Source organism: Pelodiscus sinensis, chromosome 12, assembly GCF_052426305.1.
Source record: "Pelodiscus sinensis isolate ZL-2025 chromosome 12, ASM5242630v1, whole genome shotgun sequence".
Lineage (NCBI taxonomy): Eukaryota > Metazoa > Chordata > Testudines > Trionychidae > Pelodiscus > Pelodiscus sinensis.
Window position 1 is genome coordinate 28,981,834 of NC_143063.1, and position 14,573 is coordinate 28,996,406.

A 14,573-nucleotide genomic window follows, 5' to 3' on the forward strand; every position below is an offset into this window, starting at 1 on the left:
AATTGAGCCTTACAATCTAGTATATTAGGCATATTTTACAGTGCATCTTACTGAATTTCTAGTGGTGTTTTCCTAGAAAACAAAAGAACCTTGTATATCATGAATATGCTTAGTCTGGGAGTTTTTGAACTTGAATTCATAAGGTGCCTTTGAGTAGCCTCTAGATGTGTTTAGAATATTTCCTCTCCTCCCAGGATACAGTTGCTAAGATGAAACCAGCAGGTAGATCTTACATCTTAATGAATGTTTCAGTTGTTCATCCCTCCCTGCAGACCATTTGTTTGAAAATCCTCTTTCCTTATTTTCCTTTGGACAAAAAAAGTCTTTATTCTTTCTCAATATAATTATTGGCTTGTTTCACCAAGAAAGTGAGAGTCAATGGGCCATTTACAGTTATCATCTGTAAAGATCCTATTTCTCATCCCAGCTTAGCGAAAAAGAGATTGGTGATCCTAAATTTCACAGAATAGCTAGAAAATGTAATAGATTTTGAGCCTCTGGACTGAAATTACATATGTCCGTCAAGTGTTGTTCTGACTCCTGTGAAGAGGATGTAGTCTGGATCACTGATATGCACCTTCAAGGTGTTTTCTGTGCGGCTGCGGCAATGCATTCAGGGGCCCTTCTCAAAAGTACCTCTTAAAGCAGGAATTATAATCTTTCCTACTCTTGGTATATATATTGGCATTGGAAAAGCTTCAGAAAAGGGCAACAAAAATTATTAGGGATTTGGAACGGGTCCCATATGAAGAGAGATTAAAAACACTTGGACTTTTCAGCTTAGAAAAGAGGAGACTAAGGGGGGATATGATAGAGGTCTATAAAATCATGACTGGTGTGGAAAAAGTGAATAAGGAAAAGTTATTTACTTATTCCCACAATAGAACAACTAGGGGTCACCAAATGAAATGAATAGACAGCAGGTTTAAAACAAATAAAAGGAAGTTCTTCTTCACACAGCGCATTGTCAACCTGTGGGACTCCTTGCCAGAGGATGTGGTGAAGGCTAGGACTTTAACAGGGTTCAAAAAAGAACTAGATTGATTCATGGAGGTTAGGTCCATCAATGGCTATTAACCAGGATGGGTAGGGATTGTGGAGGCAGGAAAAGGGAATAAGGGAATTTGTGTGCAGCCATCTTGGTCTTGTTAACAAGAGAGCAATAGTCAGGCTAAGTCTGTGGCCTGACAACGCGAGATCTGTAATTAGACGCTGCCTTCGCCTTTCGACTCTATACGGAGATAAGGATAGAATGCTGACTCTGGCAGGGACCTTGAGATAAGGAGCATCTGGGTAGAACTAAATAACTGTTAGCCATTGGTGTTTGTAATGGGAAGGAGACTAATTGTTGTTGTTAATATATCTAAGAGACAGTATATAAACTGCTTCATAATTGCTTGTATTCGAAGATCCCCCTCGGAAAGGTGGGGACTTCCCCCACCCCCATCTGAACCAGTTTTTCCCTTGCTGCAGCTCGTAATAAAACTGCCTCTGGCTACTTGTTGCTTACAAACTCAGAGTGAGGACAATGTTTTCTTCCACAGAATGGTGTCCCTAACCTCTGTTTCTCTGGAGGTGGATGACATGGGAGTGATCACGTGAGGATTACCTATTGTGTTCCCTCCCTCTGGGGCACCTGGTATTGGCCACTGTCAGCAAGGAAGTTTATCTGGCCCACGGATGCCTTGCTGCTCCCTCCACCCCCCCGACCAATCAGGGCTTGGTGATGGGTCTCCTCCCACCCTGCAGGGGGCTCAGCACTTAGTCAACTTAGTCAACTGTTGGTTAGCTGGCGGTTGACTCTAAGCACAGCGCTCCCTTGCAGGACAGAGGCAGGGAGTAAGAGACTTCATGTGCTTCCCATCCCCAGGCCCTGATTGACTTGGGGGCAGTAGGGGGAAGCACATGAAGTCTCCTCCCACTGCCAGAGGCACAGATACCTAGAGGGAACCACCAGCTGTTCAGAACAGCTGGTGGTTCTCTCGGGGTGAGGAGAAAGACTTTGCGCACTCCTCACTTCTACGGGTCTATGGGTGGGGAAGCCCCATCCCTTCTGGGGCGGCCCAGGGCCACTTCAGAAATTTCTGATAATGTTTTGGAAATTTCTGAAGTGGGCCCTGGTCAAAAATTATTGCCAACCCCTGGGCTAGATGGACTGTTAGTCTGACCCAGTATTGCTGTTCTTATGTAAATATACCAAGACGGAATAGTGGAGACAATTGTGCAAGCTGACGTTATCTGTGAGACAGGGGTTGTTTTACGTCAGTTTACAAGGCATCCTGGAAACACCCATTCTTCTTTGAGGAGTGTCACTATGAGTACTCTACTTCACATGTTGGTATATTCCTGTGCAGAGATCAGAGATAGGCCAAATGTTGGAAAAGTCTCTTTCGAAAAAAGAATCAGAAAAAGGTACACAAATTGCAGTTCACAATTTGTGTACCGTTTTCTAGAGGGGAAAAAAAGCAGTGTAGACATAGCCATAGTGAATAAGCCCTCAGTGTATGAAATTTAGAAGATACTTGCTGGTAACTTACAAACCATACTAATTTCTGATAATGTTTTGGAATATTGGTATGTATTCCCTTCCCACTCAATGTAAAGAACAAGTTTTCAAAGATATTTTAACCCAGCCTTCTAATTTTACCTTTTCACAAGGTGTTAAAATAGCTTCTGAATAAAAGTTGGTCTTTTGTTTCATGCTTAACTTTAAAATGTATACATTTCTTATATCTGCAACTATAGAGACTGTGTCTAGACAACATCCCTTTTTCGAAAGTAAAACCACAGTCTAGACTACTCAGTACAGGATCTTTCGAAAAAGCCTGACGTTTTTGACAAAACTGCGTCTAGACCACACTTTCATTTTCGAAATAGCGCTTTTCTGAAAAAGCGCCATGATGCAATTATGCAAATGAAGCACGGGATATTTAAATCCCCGCTTCATTTGCAGTTTCAAAGTGTCTAATTTACATCCCCCTGTCGAAAGAGGGATGTAGTCTAGACACAGCCAGAGAGAGCAGCCATGCACAAAACAGAATTACCCTGTGAACCTCAAACGGATGTTGTATTGGCTGTGTCACATGTCTAAAAGTGTTTTTGTAATACAGGAGGTTCTGGAGTCACTCTAGACTGTGACTGACAGTGTCAAACCAGTCACAGAGAGCACTTTTGTTTGCCACTCTGGCTAACGACACCAGTTCCCTAAGACACCCCAGTTCTTCTGTGTCACCACCAGTAACACTCCTCATAGAGATGGGAGATTATGAAAACCAATCTCACCAAATGAAAAAGTCCTTCTGATCCCAAAGGACCAGCCACATTCCCAGGTCAATGGGAATAATTTACTGAATAATTTACTGTCTTAAATCAAATTTCTGAAATACATCCACTATTAGGAAGGGTCATCAGTCCTTTCTCTCAAGCTTTAGTTCATAGCACACATTCTCCAGAGGTGAGAAGCCAGACTGGAGACAAAATTGGAAGAGCCTTCAGGGGCCTTTTTATATTCTCAACCATGTGGACGGACTCCTGTTGTTCTCACCATGAAAAAGCAGATCCCAAAATGGAGTTAGTCATACAAGCATGTCACAATCCAAGACCCATTGTCAGTTAAGTACCTCTGTTCATTTGGCTACCACGATGGTTTTCAACCTTTTCAAGCATACAGACCCCTTTTCAACCTACTAAAGTTTTACGGTCCGCCCAAACAATATAGCTGTTTTCAAACATTCCCTTACTTGATAATCATTTGAAATGTATAATCGTTCATGATAACAAGTATAGTAGTATTGAGAGAGAATACAGGATTTTCACATTGAAATGTAGTAACAACTTTTAGGTACCATATATTTTTATTGAATAAAATGTTATTGGATCCACCGATCCATTTTTGCTAGTGGCCCAACTAAACCATTCCCACCATGGGATGATGTATTCATGTAACATGATTGTTTGAAAAAAGAGAAAAAATGGTAAAAAGTTTATAAGTCGACTCCAAAGTACAGTCGCAGCTTGTCAGTTTCAGTGTGGGCTGAGGGACATGCAGACTGCAGGGCAGAGCTGCTCAGCTGCTGTTCACTGTCCACAGCCAATGATAGCTAAGAGGCTCTGTCCCTGCATGCAAGCAAATGTCTCAGCAGAGTATTGCAGAGTCCACAGCACTTCCCAGGGTCACTTCCCAGCCCAGCAGGGCTAACTGCTGGCACACTGGGACTCTTTATCCACATGGAGCATCCGCAGACTTGGAGCCTGTCAAAGGGAGTGGTGTGAAGCAGTGGCCAGCATGTCCCTTATTCTGTGCTGTTTCCTTAGCTTACGCCCCCTCCATCCCTTCTCCATCCATGGAGAATACGGCGAGGGGGCTCTTGTGGCCAAAGGCAGCTCCTGCCCCAGCACTCTGCCCTTGGCTGGGCACAGAGGAGAAAAAGAAGAAAAGGAAAAGAAAAATAAGGATTGGACCCACTGCAGGACTTGGAGGGGAGAGAGGGCTGGAGTGTAAATGGCAGTGCAGCTGAGGGTGGGAGGACGAATGGTTGTGAACAGCAAGTCCTGGGTGAGAATCACCTGACGAAAAGTCCCAGTCCTGCATGGGCTTTTAAACTGCATTCCTTACTTTTAAACTTTCTGTTGACCCCCTACAATACCATCACAGACTACTGGGGGTCCGTCAACCACAGGTTGGGAATCACTGGACTAGTTATTCCATCACAATAGGCTGGCCAAGCCTCCTGTTGATATATCTCAGACACACACATTTCAAATACAAGTACAAGTCAATATTCATAACTCCAAATACAAAAATGATATATACATATGAATGACGTAAATAGAACCAGCGAATCATAGGTTTTCTATAGACAACTCATTTGGCCCACTTTGTACAAGATTTGATGCAAACATTTAACAGTGGTTGCAACAATGATCTGTGTGCTCATATTACAATCCAATAACGTCACATCAGGTTATTGTACAATGTTGTTGGTAATATGGCAAATGAACGTACAATTTTTCCCTATTACTTCATTACCTCACTATTCAGTTTTTTCCTATCTGTATCTTGGTTTCCTGCTGATTATCTAAACATTATGTGCTGGGAGAATTATACTGAGTCCTTGAATAAAGGACACTCACTGTGTAGAAGCAGGACTAAGGGAGAGGGGATTTGGGTGGCCATTTCAGGGTTTGTCAGTAGCAGAGCAAGAGTCTGGTTCACTCTGACTCCTGCTAACACGAGAGCTAGAAGAGACGCTGTGTTCGCCTCTCTGTCTCGCTCTCCAAGATAAGAGTGGAATGCTGACCTCAGTGAGAACCTTGGAGATAAGACAGTGTCTGATGGGAACTGAGTGGGTAGGGAAGTAATTGTTTAATGCTCTATGTAACGGAAAGGTATATAAATTGGTTTTTAATTGTTTTGTATTTGAAGATCCGCTTATGCTGTCTTCCCTTGCAATATTGCTCAAATAAACTGCCTCTGGCAACTTGTTGTTTAAACACAAGGCAGAGTGAAGGCTCGTTGTCTTCCACATCTATAATTGGGCAAATAAAGTTAATTACATCCTAAGTACCTACAATTACCATAAATATCTTTTATACGGAAAGGCTTTGTTGGTCAAATGCCAAAATTATTATTGCTTTTTTTATGTTCATAACTCCTTGTTCCTTAGCACAAGATTATCCTATTGAGCAGACAGCTACACTGTTATTCTGTAATTGTTCAGCAATTTCTTGAAAAGAGAAGCATCTTCATATTTGTTTTATGTTTAACCTTTTCTGTGAAGGAAGTTTTGCTAATACTTGGTAAAGCATAGATGGGAAGGAGTCATAAAAGATGCTTAAAATGTGTATATACACTGTTCCCAACATGAAAGTAGAGGTTAAGGTTTTCAACAGTGAAAACTAAGAATCAGATGACCAAGAGGGAGAAATCGGATAGAAAGAGTAGGATCCCTTACCAGAAGAAAGAACGAACCAGGATCATTGCCTACCCAAAATAAATGTTTCTGTGCTACAAGGAGAGTTAAACTCAGAATGAAAATAATCACAGATGTTATTGCCTTTGACGAGAACCATTTTATCAAGTACTTTGATACCTAGACTAATAAAATTAATTTGACCTTTAGTTTGTACTATAAAATTCCAGCTATCTCTAACAAGATGACATAAGGTAGCAATTTCATTCTGACAGTTTGGGACTCAGATTTAGTTGAGACAAAGTTTGTCTCTTTGTTCCAGAAAAGGGTCCCTCCTTTTTGCCAACCCCAGCCTGTTAAGCAAGGCTCAAAAAACATATACTGGCATTAGAAAAGGTTCAGAGAAGGGCAACTAAAATGATTAGGGGTTTGGAACAGGTCCTATATGAGGAGAGATTAAAGAGACTAGGAATTTTCAGCTTGGAAAAGAGGAGACTAAGGGGGGATATGGTAGAGATATATAAAATCATGAGTGGTGTGGAGAAAGTGAATATTCTGGAAAAGTTATTTATTTGTACCCATAATATAAGATTAGGGGCCACCAAATGAAATTAATGGGCAGCAGGTTTAAAACAAATAAAAGGAAGTTCTTCACACAGTGCACCGTCAACCTGTGGAACTCCTTGCCTGAGGAGGTTGTGAAGGCTAGGACTATAACAGGGTTTAAAAAAGAACTAGATCAATTCATGGAGGTTAGGTCCATGAATGGCTATTAGCCAGGATGGGTAAGGAATGGTGTCCCTTACCTCTTTTTGTCAGAGGGTGGGGAGATAGATGGAAGGAGAGAGATTGCTTGATCATTACCTGTTCTGTTCCCTTCCTCTGGGGCACCTGGCATTGGCCACTGTCAGCAGACAGGATACTGGGCTGGATGGACCTTTGGTCTGACCCAGTATGGCCATTGTTTGTATCACATATATTAACTATGGACATATTAACAATATTCTTTATACTAGTGCATAGTATATATAGTGCCTTGAAGTCCTAGTCATGAAGCTGGATCCAGTGAACTTCATCCCATTACTTTCAGCATAACCTCATTCAAAGGTTATCTGAAGTAATGTCTTTCCATGCTTGATGTTTATATTCATCAAATACTTGTAGGCAGTTATGATGCTTCTTTAGTTTTCTCAAGCAACTTCTACTATACATATTTCTGTCGTCTTACCTTTTCTCATTCTCCCACCTCACTATTTATTTATATTGGCTTTCTCTGAGCTCCAGCCGAGGCTGCTCTAACAGTGAGCTTTGTCTGGTAATTTGTGTCTGTAACAGCTAGCAAATGTGGGAGCACTGATGGAGACCAGTAGCTAGTATCTAATACTGTTAGCAAGTCCCTTTTATAAGGGGTGATGGCTTCTTGCACTCCAACCCTTGTACACGGGCAAGAGAACTCCAGGCCCTGACAGTTCATTGAGATTCAGCCCACTGGGCTGTAGTCAGGACCAATACTGTATGACACAGACCCCTTCGCTCACTCCTGGTTTGTGCAGTCCCTAGATTCTTTATGGTAGTTTGTCAGTACTTCAGTATTAGGGGTATAAAATCCCATTTAATCAGTTAACTGATTAAGCATTGTCTAACTGATTAACTACTTAAACGGGGATGGATGGGCTGAAGCACCCCTCCCTGCAACTTGCTGCTCCAACCCAGCTGAGCCTGCTGCAGATGTGGACTGCTCCAGCCATGTTGGAATACCCCTGCCCACAGCATGCCAGGCCAGGCTCCCTGTGGACAGCGGCTGCTCCAGCCAGGCTGGAGCACCCCATGGTGGATGGGGGCTGCTCCAGCCCTCACAGCTTAACCATAACTGGTAAGCACCACTTGTTAAGGGTGCTGCTAACCAATTAATCATTCACATCCCTGGTTAGTGTTCTTTTTCTTAGTCTTCAGTTGGTTCTTTTGTGTCTGGTTTGCTGTAACCTGCGTGGTGTTTTTTTTTTTTTTTTTTTTTAATGTTCACGTCACCACCTACTGTGGATAACACTGAATCCAAGTGTTTCTGTATTGAGTGCAGTGTTATTGTAGCTATGTTGGTTCTGAGATATTAAAGAGATAAGCTGTACAAGATATTACCTTTTAAGCCCAAGAGCTTGTCTCTTTCACCACCAGAATTTTCTGCAATAAAAGATACTACTGCACCTACCGTTTCCATCTTTCTCTGTTGCTTAGTCATATTTGTTGTATTCCACTCCATGGAAGTTAGTCTGAGGCAAGAGGTGCGTGTGTATGTGTTTGTTTTACTATTGCATGCATAGTAGTAGCGTCCACAACAGACCAGGTATCATCCAAAGTGGGGGGAATCCATAGTCCCTGCTCAAAATAGTTTGCAATCTAAAAAAATCAGATAATCAAAGAGTTTACAGTAAAATTGTATAGAGATCAGGTGCCCATCTTTTTTACTCTAATCCCCCACTCCCAAACCATCCCCTTATGATGATGCTTCCTACTTTAGAAGCTGTTAGGTATCCAGAGTTCATTCTGATACAATAGTGAGGTTAAATCTTGGGTTGGAGGACTTTGGCACATTGGAGGAATCCTGTTGGAAAATGTGAAAATTGTGTGATATTTTATTGCCAAAGATTTCAGGCCTCTAAAAAAGGGTATTTTTTGCTATGAAAACTAGAGGTGTAGATAAACCAGTTCTTCTTTGAGGAGTGTCCCTGTGGGTGTTCCACCTTAGGTGTTTGGGCACCACCGCATGCCTACTCAGAGATTTTTGGTAGCAGAGCTCTCCAGTGGGCTGTGCACGCAGAGCAGATTGCACGTGAGGTGCCACTACTACGCATGCACAGCAACCGTCCCCTTTGTTCCTTCTCTGCCACTGCCAGCACTGGTAGGAACCACTTTGCTCTCTAACATAGAATTCTGTTTGAGTAATATAGGCATAGTTACCTGTTAGTTTTGAGTATTGTAGTTGATGGTTAAACAGTTAGTGTTTGTTGTTTAAAAAAAAGTTTTTTTTCTTCTGTTTTGGTCGGTTAAGGCTACATTTTTCTGCCTTAACAATCCTCCTCCCTGGGATGCCAGGTTCCCCAGGCTTTAAATGCTGCCTGTCCTGTAGGCTCTCTCTTCCAGTTTCGGATGGGCACTCTCAGTTTGTCTGGTGCCTGAGCCAGGCACATGCCACAGCTCACTGCCAGGATTGTAAGCAGTTGACGGTCCACAAGTGGAAGGCCAGGGAGCTGCAACTGAAGTTGATCTCTCTGGAAAGTATAGTAAGGCCAGCCTCTTACCTGGAGCATTCCTCTTCATCTCGGCATCCCTATCCAGAGGCTCTGTCTGAGAAGACAGCCCCATCTGCCTCTGCCACTCGAGACTCTTTTCTAAACTCATCCAGGAAGAGGTCTCATTCTTCAGGCAAAGGTGCCCCCTCCTTAAAAAAAAAAAAAAAAAACCCAGGGGCAAACACCTAAAATTCCCCCACCGCCGATCCAGTCTAGGGCCCAGGACAGGCAGCTACCAGGACCATCATCATCTCATGGCTCCCAAGGATCCAAAGACCTTGCAAAGGCAGCTGACAGGGAACTAGACAAGACTAAGTCAAAGTCGGCACCCACAGTACTGTCTGCCTCCTACTCGGCACCCAAAATGGCCAAGTCAAAAATGCATTACGAAGACATTCTATCAGCATGAAAAAGCCTAAGTCACACGCCACACCATCAGTACCTACGCCACCTCCAATACCGAGAACACAAAAACAACCTGCTGCTCAGTCAGTGCCATCAGCACTACAGGTAGCTGTGATGCTGCCATTCCCTCTATACAAACATCCCACATGCAGATGGAGTACAAGCTGTCAGGAACAGTATCCCTGATGATGCCACAGCACAACTGGTGGCTGAACTCTGTGAATTTATCCTCCCACACAGCTATTTCAGAATTGGTGACAATATATACCTCCAGACCAGTGGCACTGCTATGGGCACCCACATGGCCCCACAATATGCCAACATTTTTATGGCTGACCTGGAACGCTTCCTCAGCTCCCGTCCACTTATGCCCCTTCTCTACCTACGCTACATCGATGACGTCTTCATCATCTGAACCCATAGGAAGGAGACTCTGGAAGAATTTCACCATGATTTGAACAGCTTCCACCCCACCATCAACCTCAGCATGGACCAGTCTACACGGGAGATCCATTTCCTGGACACCACGGTGCAAATAAGTGACGGTCACATCAATACCACCCTATACCGAAAGCCTACCAACCGCTATGCTTACCTGCATGCCTCCAGCTTCCATCCCAGACATACCACACGATCCAATGTTTACAGCCAAGCACTGAGGTACAACCGCGTATGCTCCAACCCTTCAGACAGAGACCTACACCTACAAGATCTTCAACAAGCATTCTGTAAACTACGATACCCACACAAGGAAGTGAGGAGACAGATTGACAGAGCCAGACGTGTACCCAGAAGCCTCCTGCTACGGGATAAGCCCAAGAAAGAAACCAACAGAACACCACTGGCCATCACCTAAAGTCCTCAGCTAAAACCTCTCCAATGCATTATTAGTGATCTACAACCCATCCTGGACAATGATCCCTCGCTTTCACAGGCCTTGGGAGGTAGGCCAGTCCTTGCCCACAGACAACCCACCAACCTGAAGCATATTCTCACCAGCAACTACACACCGCACCATAATAACTCTAACTCAGGAACCAATCCATGCAACAAACCTCGGTGCCAACTCTGCCAACATATATACACCAGCAATACCATCACAGGACCTAACCAGATCAGCCATATTGTCACTGATTCATTCTCCTGCACATCTACTAACGTAATATATGCCATCATGTGCCAACAATGCCCCACTGCTATATACATCGGTCAAACTGGACAGTCCCTACGTAAAAGAATCAATGGACACAAATCAGATATTAGGAATGGCAACATACAAAAACCTGTAGGGGAACACTTCAATCTTCCTGGACACACAATTGCAGATCTAAAGGTAGCCATCCTGCAGCAAAAAAACCTCAGGACCAGACTTCAAAGAAAAACTGCTAAGCTACAGTTCATCTTCAAGTTTGAAGACTCTGGATTAAACAAAGACTCTGGATTAAACTAAAGCCCTTAGTCCGAACTAATGTTACTCCTCAAAAAATGAGGAGTAACATTAGTTCGGACTAAGGGCTTTAGTCCGAACTAACGCGTCCCGGCGCGCACTTCCTGGTTCGAATCAGCTGTGATTCAAACTAGCGCGCCGGCGAGATCATGTTAATGGAGCGCGGGATATTTAAATCCCCGCTTCGTTAACTACTTCGATTGTCTCCATTTGTATCCCTAGTTCGAATTAGGGATGCAGTGTAGACATACCCCCAGAGTGGAGCACCCTTGGGGACCACTCAGAGGAGAGGAAAGGGTTACTCACCTTGTGCAGTAATGGTGGTTCTTAGAGATGTGTCCCCATGGATACTCCACTGCCCTCTCTCCTTCCCCTTCTTGTTCTCTAGCTGGGAGAGAAGGAACAGAGGAGTCGCGCCACACCTAATAGATCCTAACAGCACGAGGGGGCACTGCGGTGCCTCCGTGGCACGGCAGAAACCTCTAGAAAAAGTCTCTGGTCGCCGGTGCGAAGACGCACCAGCACCCAGAGTGGAGCACCCATGGGGACACATCTTGAAGAACCACCGTTACTGCACAAAGTGAGTAACTCTTTCTTCATCTCAGATTATTTCTCCAGTTTGTCCAGATCATTATGAATTATAATTCTACCCTCCAAAGCACTTGTAGCCCCTCCCAGTTTGGTATCCTCCACAAACTTTATAAGCCTAATCTATGCCTGTGATGTCCCACCAGTTGTGAAGCAAACTAGCCACACACAACCATCCAAATAGCTACATGTCGTGAGTGGCTAGCACTCTATGCCACCACAACTGGTGTTGGACACCACAACTCTATGCCATTATCTATATTGTTAATGAAGATATTGAACAGAATCTGTCCCAAAACTGATCCCCGTGAAACCCCACTCACTATGTCCTTCCACGTGACTGTGAACAATTTATAAACCACTCTCTATGAATGGTTATCCAACCTGTTATGCACCTATATTAGAGGAAAACCAGATGTGCACAGAGGCAGAGCAAGGGATGAGCAGAGGGGCAAATGAGGTCTGTGAACCAATATTGTTGAGGCCAAAGGGGGACTATTGTTACAACTGTTGCTCAGTCCTGGTGAATCTTGCATGGGGCCTGTAGAAGTAGGGGAATGGCTGGAAAGGCATAGTGAAAGTTGCCAGTCCAGAGGAGGAGAAGGGCATTGCCCCAGGAGTCCACATCCACAATTCCCCCATGGAACAATAAAGAGGTAGTTTGTGGTTCTGACTGGTCATGAAGACATCCCAATTAGGGAAGTCTGACCTGTGGAAAATAGTGTGTGGGGTTGGACTGTACAGTTCCCTTTTGTGGTTTACATAGAACCACCTGCTGAGTGTGTCCTTCATGGAGTTGTGAGTATGTGGGACATCTACAGCCCAGAGAGTGATACTGTGCTTGATGCATCAGTTTCAGAAGTGGACAGCCTATGCACAGATAGAGGGAGACTTGGTTCCACCTTGTTTGTGGATATAGAGTATCATAGAATCATAGGGCTGGAAGAGACTTCAAGAGGTCATCAAGTCCAACCCCATGCCCAAAGCAGGACCAATCCCAACCAAATCATCCCAGTAAGGGATGGAGATTCCGATAACCCATTCCAATTCTTCACTACTCTCCTAGTGAAATAATTTTTCCTAATATCCAGCCTAGACCTCCCTCACTGTAACTTGAGACCATTGCTCCTTGTTCTGCCATCTGTCACTACTGAGAATAGCCTCTCACTAATTTTAGTGAATTAGAACAAGCTATGCATTTTCATTTTAACTTAGTAACTTTGTGTCTGTTTTCACTTGCAACAACTTAAATCCTACTGTTTGTACTATAAAGAGAGAGAGTTACTCACCTTGTGCAGTAACGTCTGTTCTTCAAGATGTGCCCCCCCCCCCGGGTGCTCCACTCAAGGTGCTGGGCTCGTCCCGGCGCTGCAAACTGGAGGATTTTTGCTAGCAGTAGCCTTACCAGACTGCTGCCTCGCGCCATTCACCTGAGTGCAGTCCAGTCTTGTCAGGTTCCTCCCAAATGGAAGTGTCTGAAAAAAGAAAAAACAGAAGCTCCAAAGCAGGGAGGAGGCAGGACGTGGAGCACCCACGGGGGGACATATCTTGAACAGACGTTACTGCACAAGGTGAGTAACTCTCTCTTCTTTGTCAAGTATTGTCCCCGAGGGTGCTCCACTCAAAGTGGGTACTCAGCAGTGGTCCAATGCTACACATGTGCTTTGGACTTATTGCTCTGTGCATGGCATATATCCTGCGATGGCACACCCCTAAGGTAGGCAGTGGATGCAGCCATGCCTCTGGTAGAGTAGGCATGAGGTCACCTCGGAAGCTATTTGTTACGTAGAGCGTAACATCGTGTGATGCACGCGACAATCAAGCTGGAGATGCATTGCACGGAGAGCTGTTTGCCTTTCAATGCTCAGCTGTAGACAAGAACAGGTGCTGAGACTTCCTAAAGGCACATGTCCTGTAGAGGTAAAAGGCCAGTGCTCGTCTTACATCTAGTGTGTGCAGTCGTGACTCTTCCTGCAAGAAGTGAGTTTTGGGGTAGACTGTTGGTAGGCTTATGGGTTTGTTTATATGGAAGGCAGAATTCACCTTTGGTAGAAAGGTGAGGTGTACACGAAGAACCACACCATGGTCAGAGAATAGTGTGTATGGCAGATCAGCAGAGAGAGCCGCTAATTCACTCATTCGGTGTGCCAACTTCATGGCAAGTAGGAACGCCACCTTCATTGAGAGCATTGATAGGTCGCATCAGTGGTTCAAAGGGGGGGCCAGTCAGAGTGTCCAAGACTAAAAAAAGTTCCATGGTTCTGGTGGGATCCTGTGAGCCAGATATAGGTTGTCGACCCCTTTAAAAACCTTTTGGTGACAGCCTGTGCGAACACCGAATAACCGTTGATAGGAAGACGACCAGCCGAAGTTGCCGCCAAATGCACTCTGAGGGAAGGAATTGCCAACCCCGCCGCCTTTAGGTGCAGAATATAATCTAGCACCTGTTGGATAGATAAGGAGAGAGAGGGCCGAGATCTCTTGCTGAACACCAAGACTGGAACTGGTACCATTTCTGAAGGTAAGTCTTGAGATTAGTGTGTTGCCTGCTGTTAAGCACCACGTGCTTCACCTCCTGAGAACAGATCGACTCCTGCCTTTGGAGCCAGCTAGGAGGCCACGCTGTCAGGTGCATGTACTCAATGTGCAGGTGGATCATTGTGCCGCGTTGTTGAGACAGTAAATTGAACAGCCTCGGTAGTTGTCATGGCTGGGCCACCGACATTCTCGATAATTGTGTTAGCCACGTTTGTCAGGGCCAGAAGGGTGCTATCAAAATTACTGTTGCACCCTCCAATGTTGTTTTCTCCAGCACCCTTGGGATGAGCAAGAGAGAAGGAAAGGGGTAGAGCAGTTGTGGCGACTCCAGTTGAGCAGGAAAGCAAGGAATCTGTGCTGACGCCTGCCTGTGAGCAATACTGATGGCACTTCCTG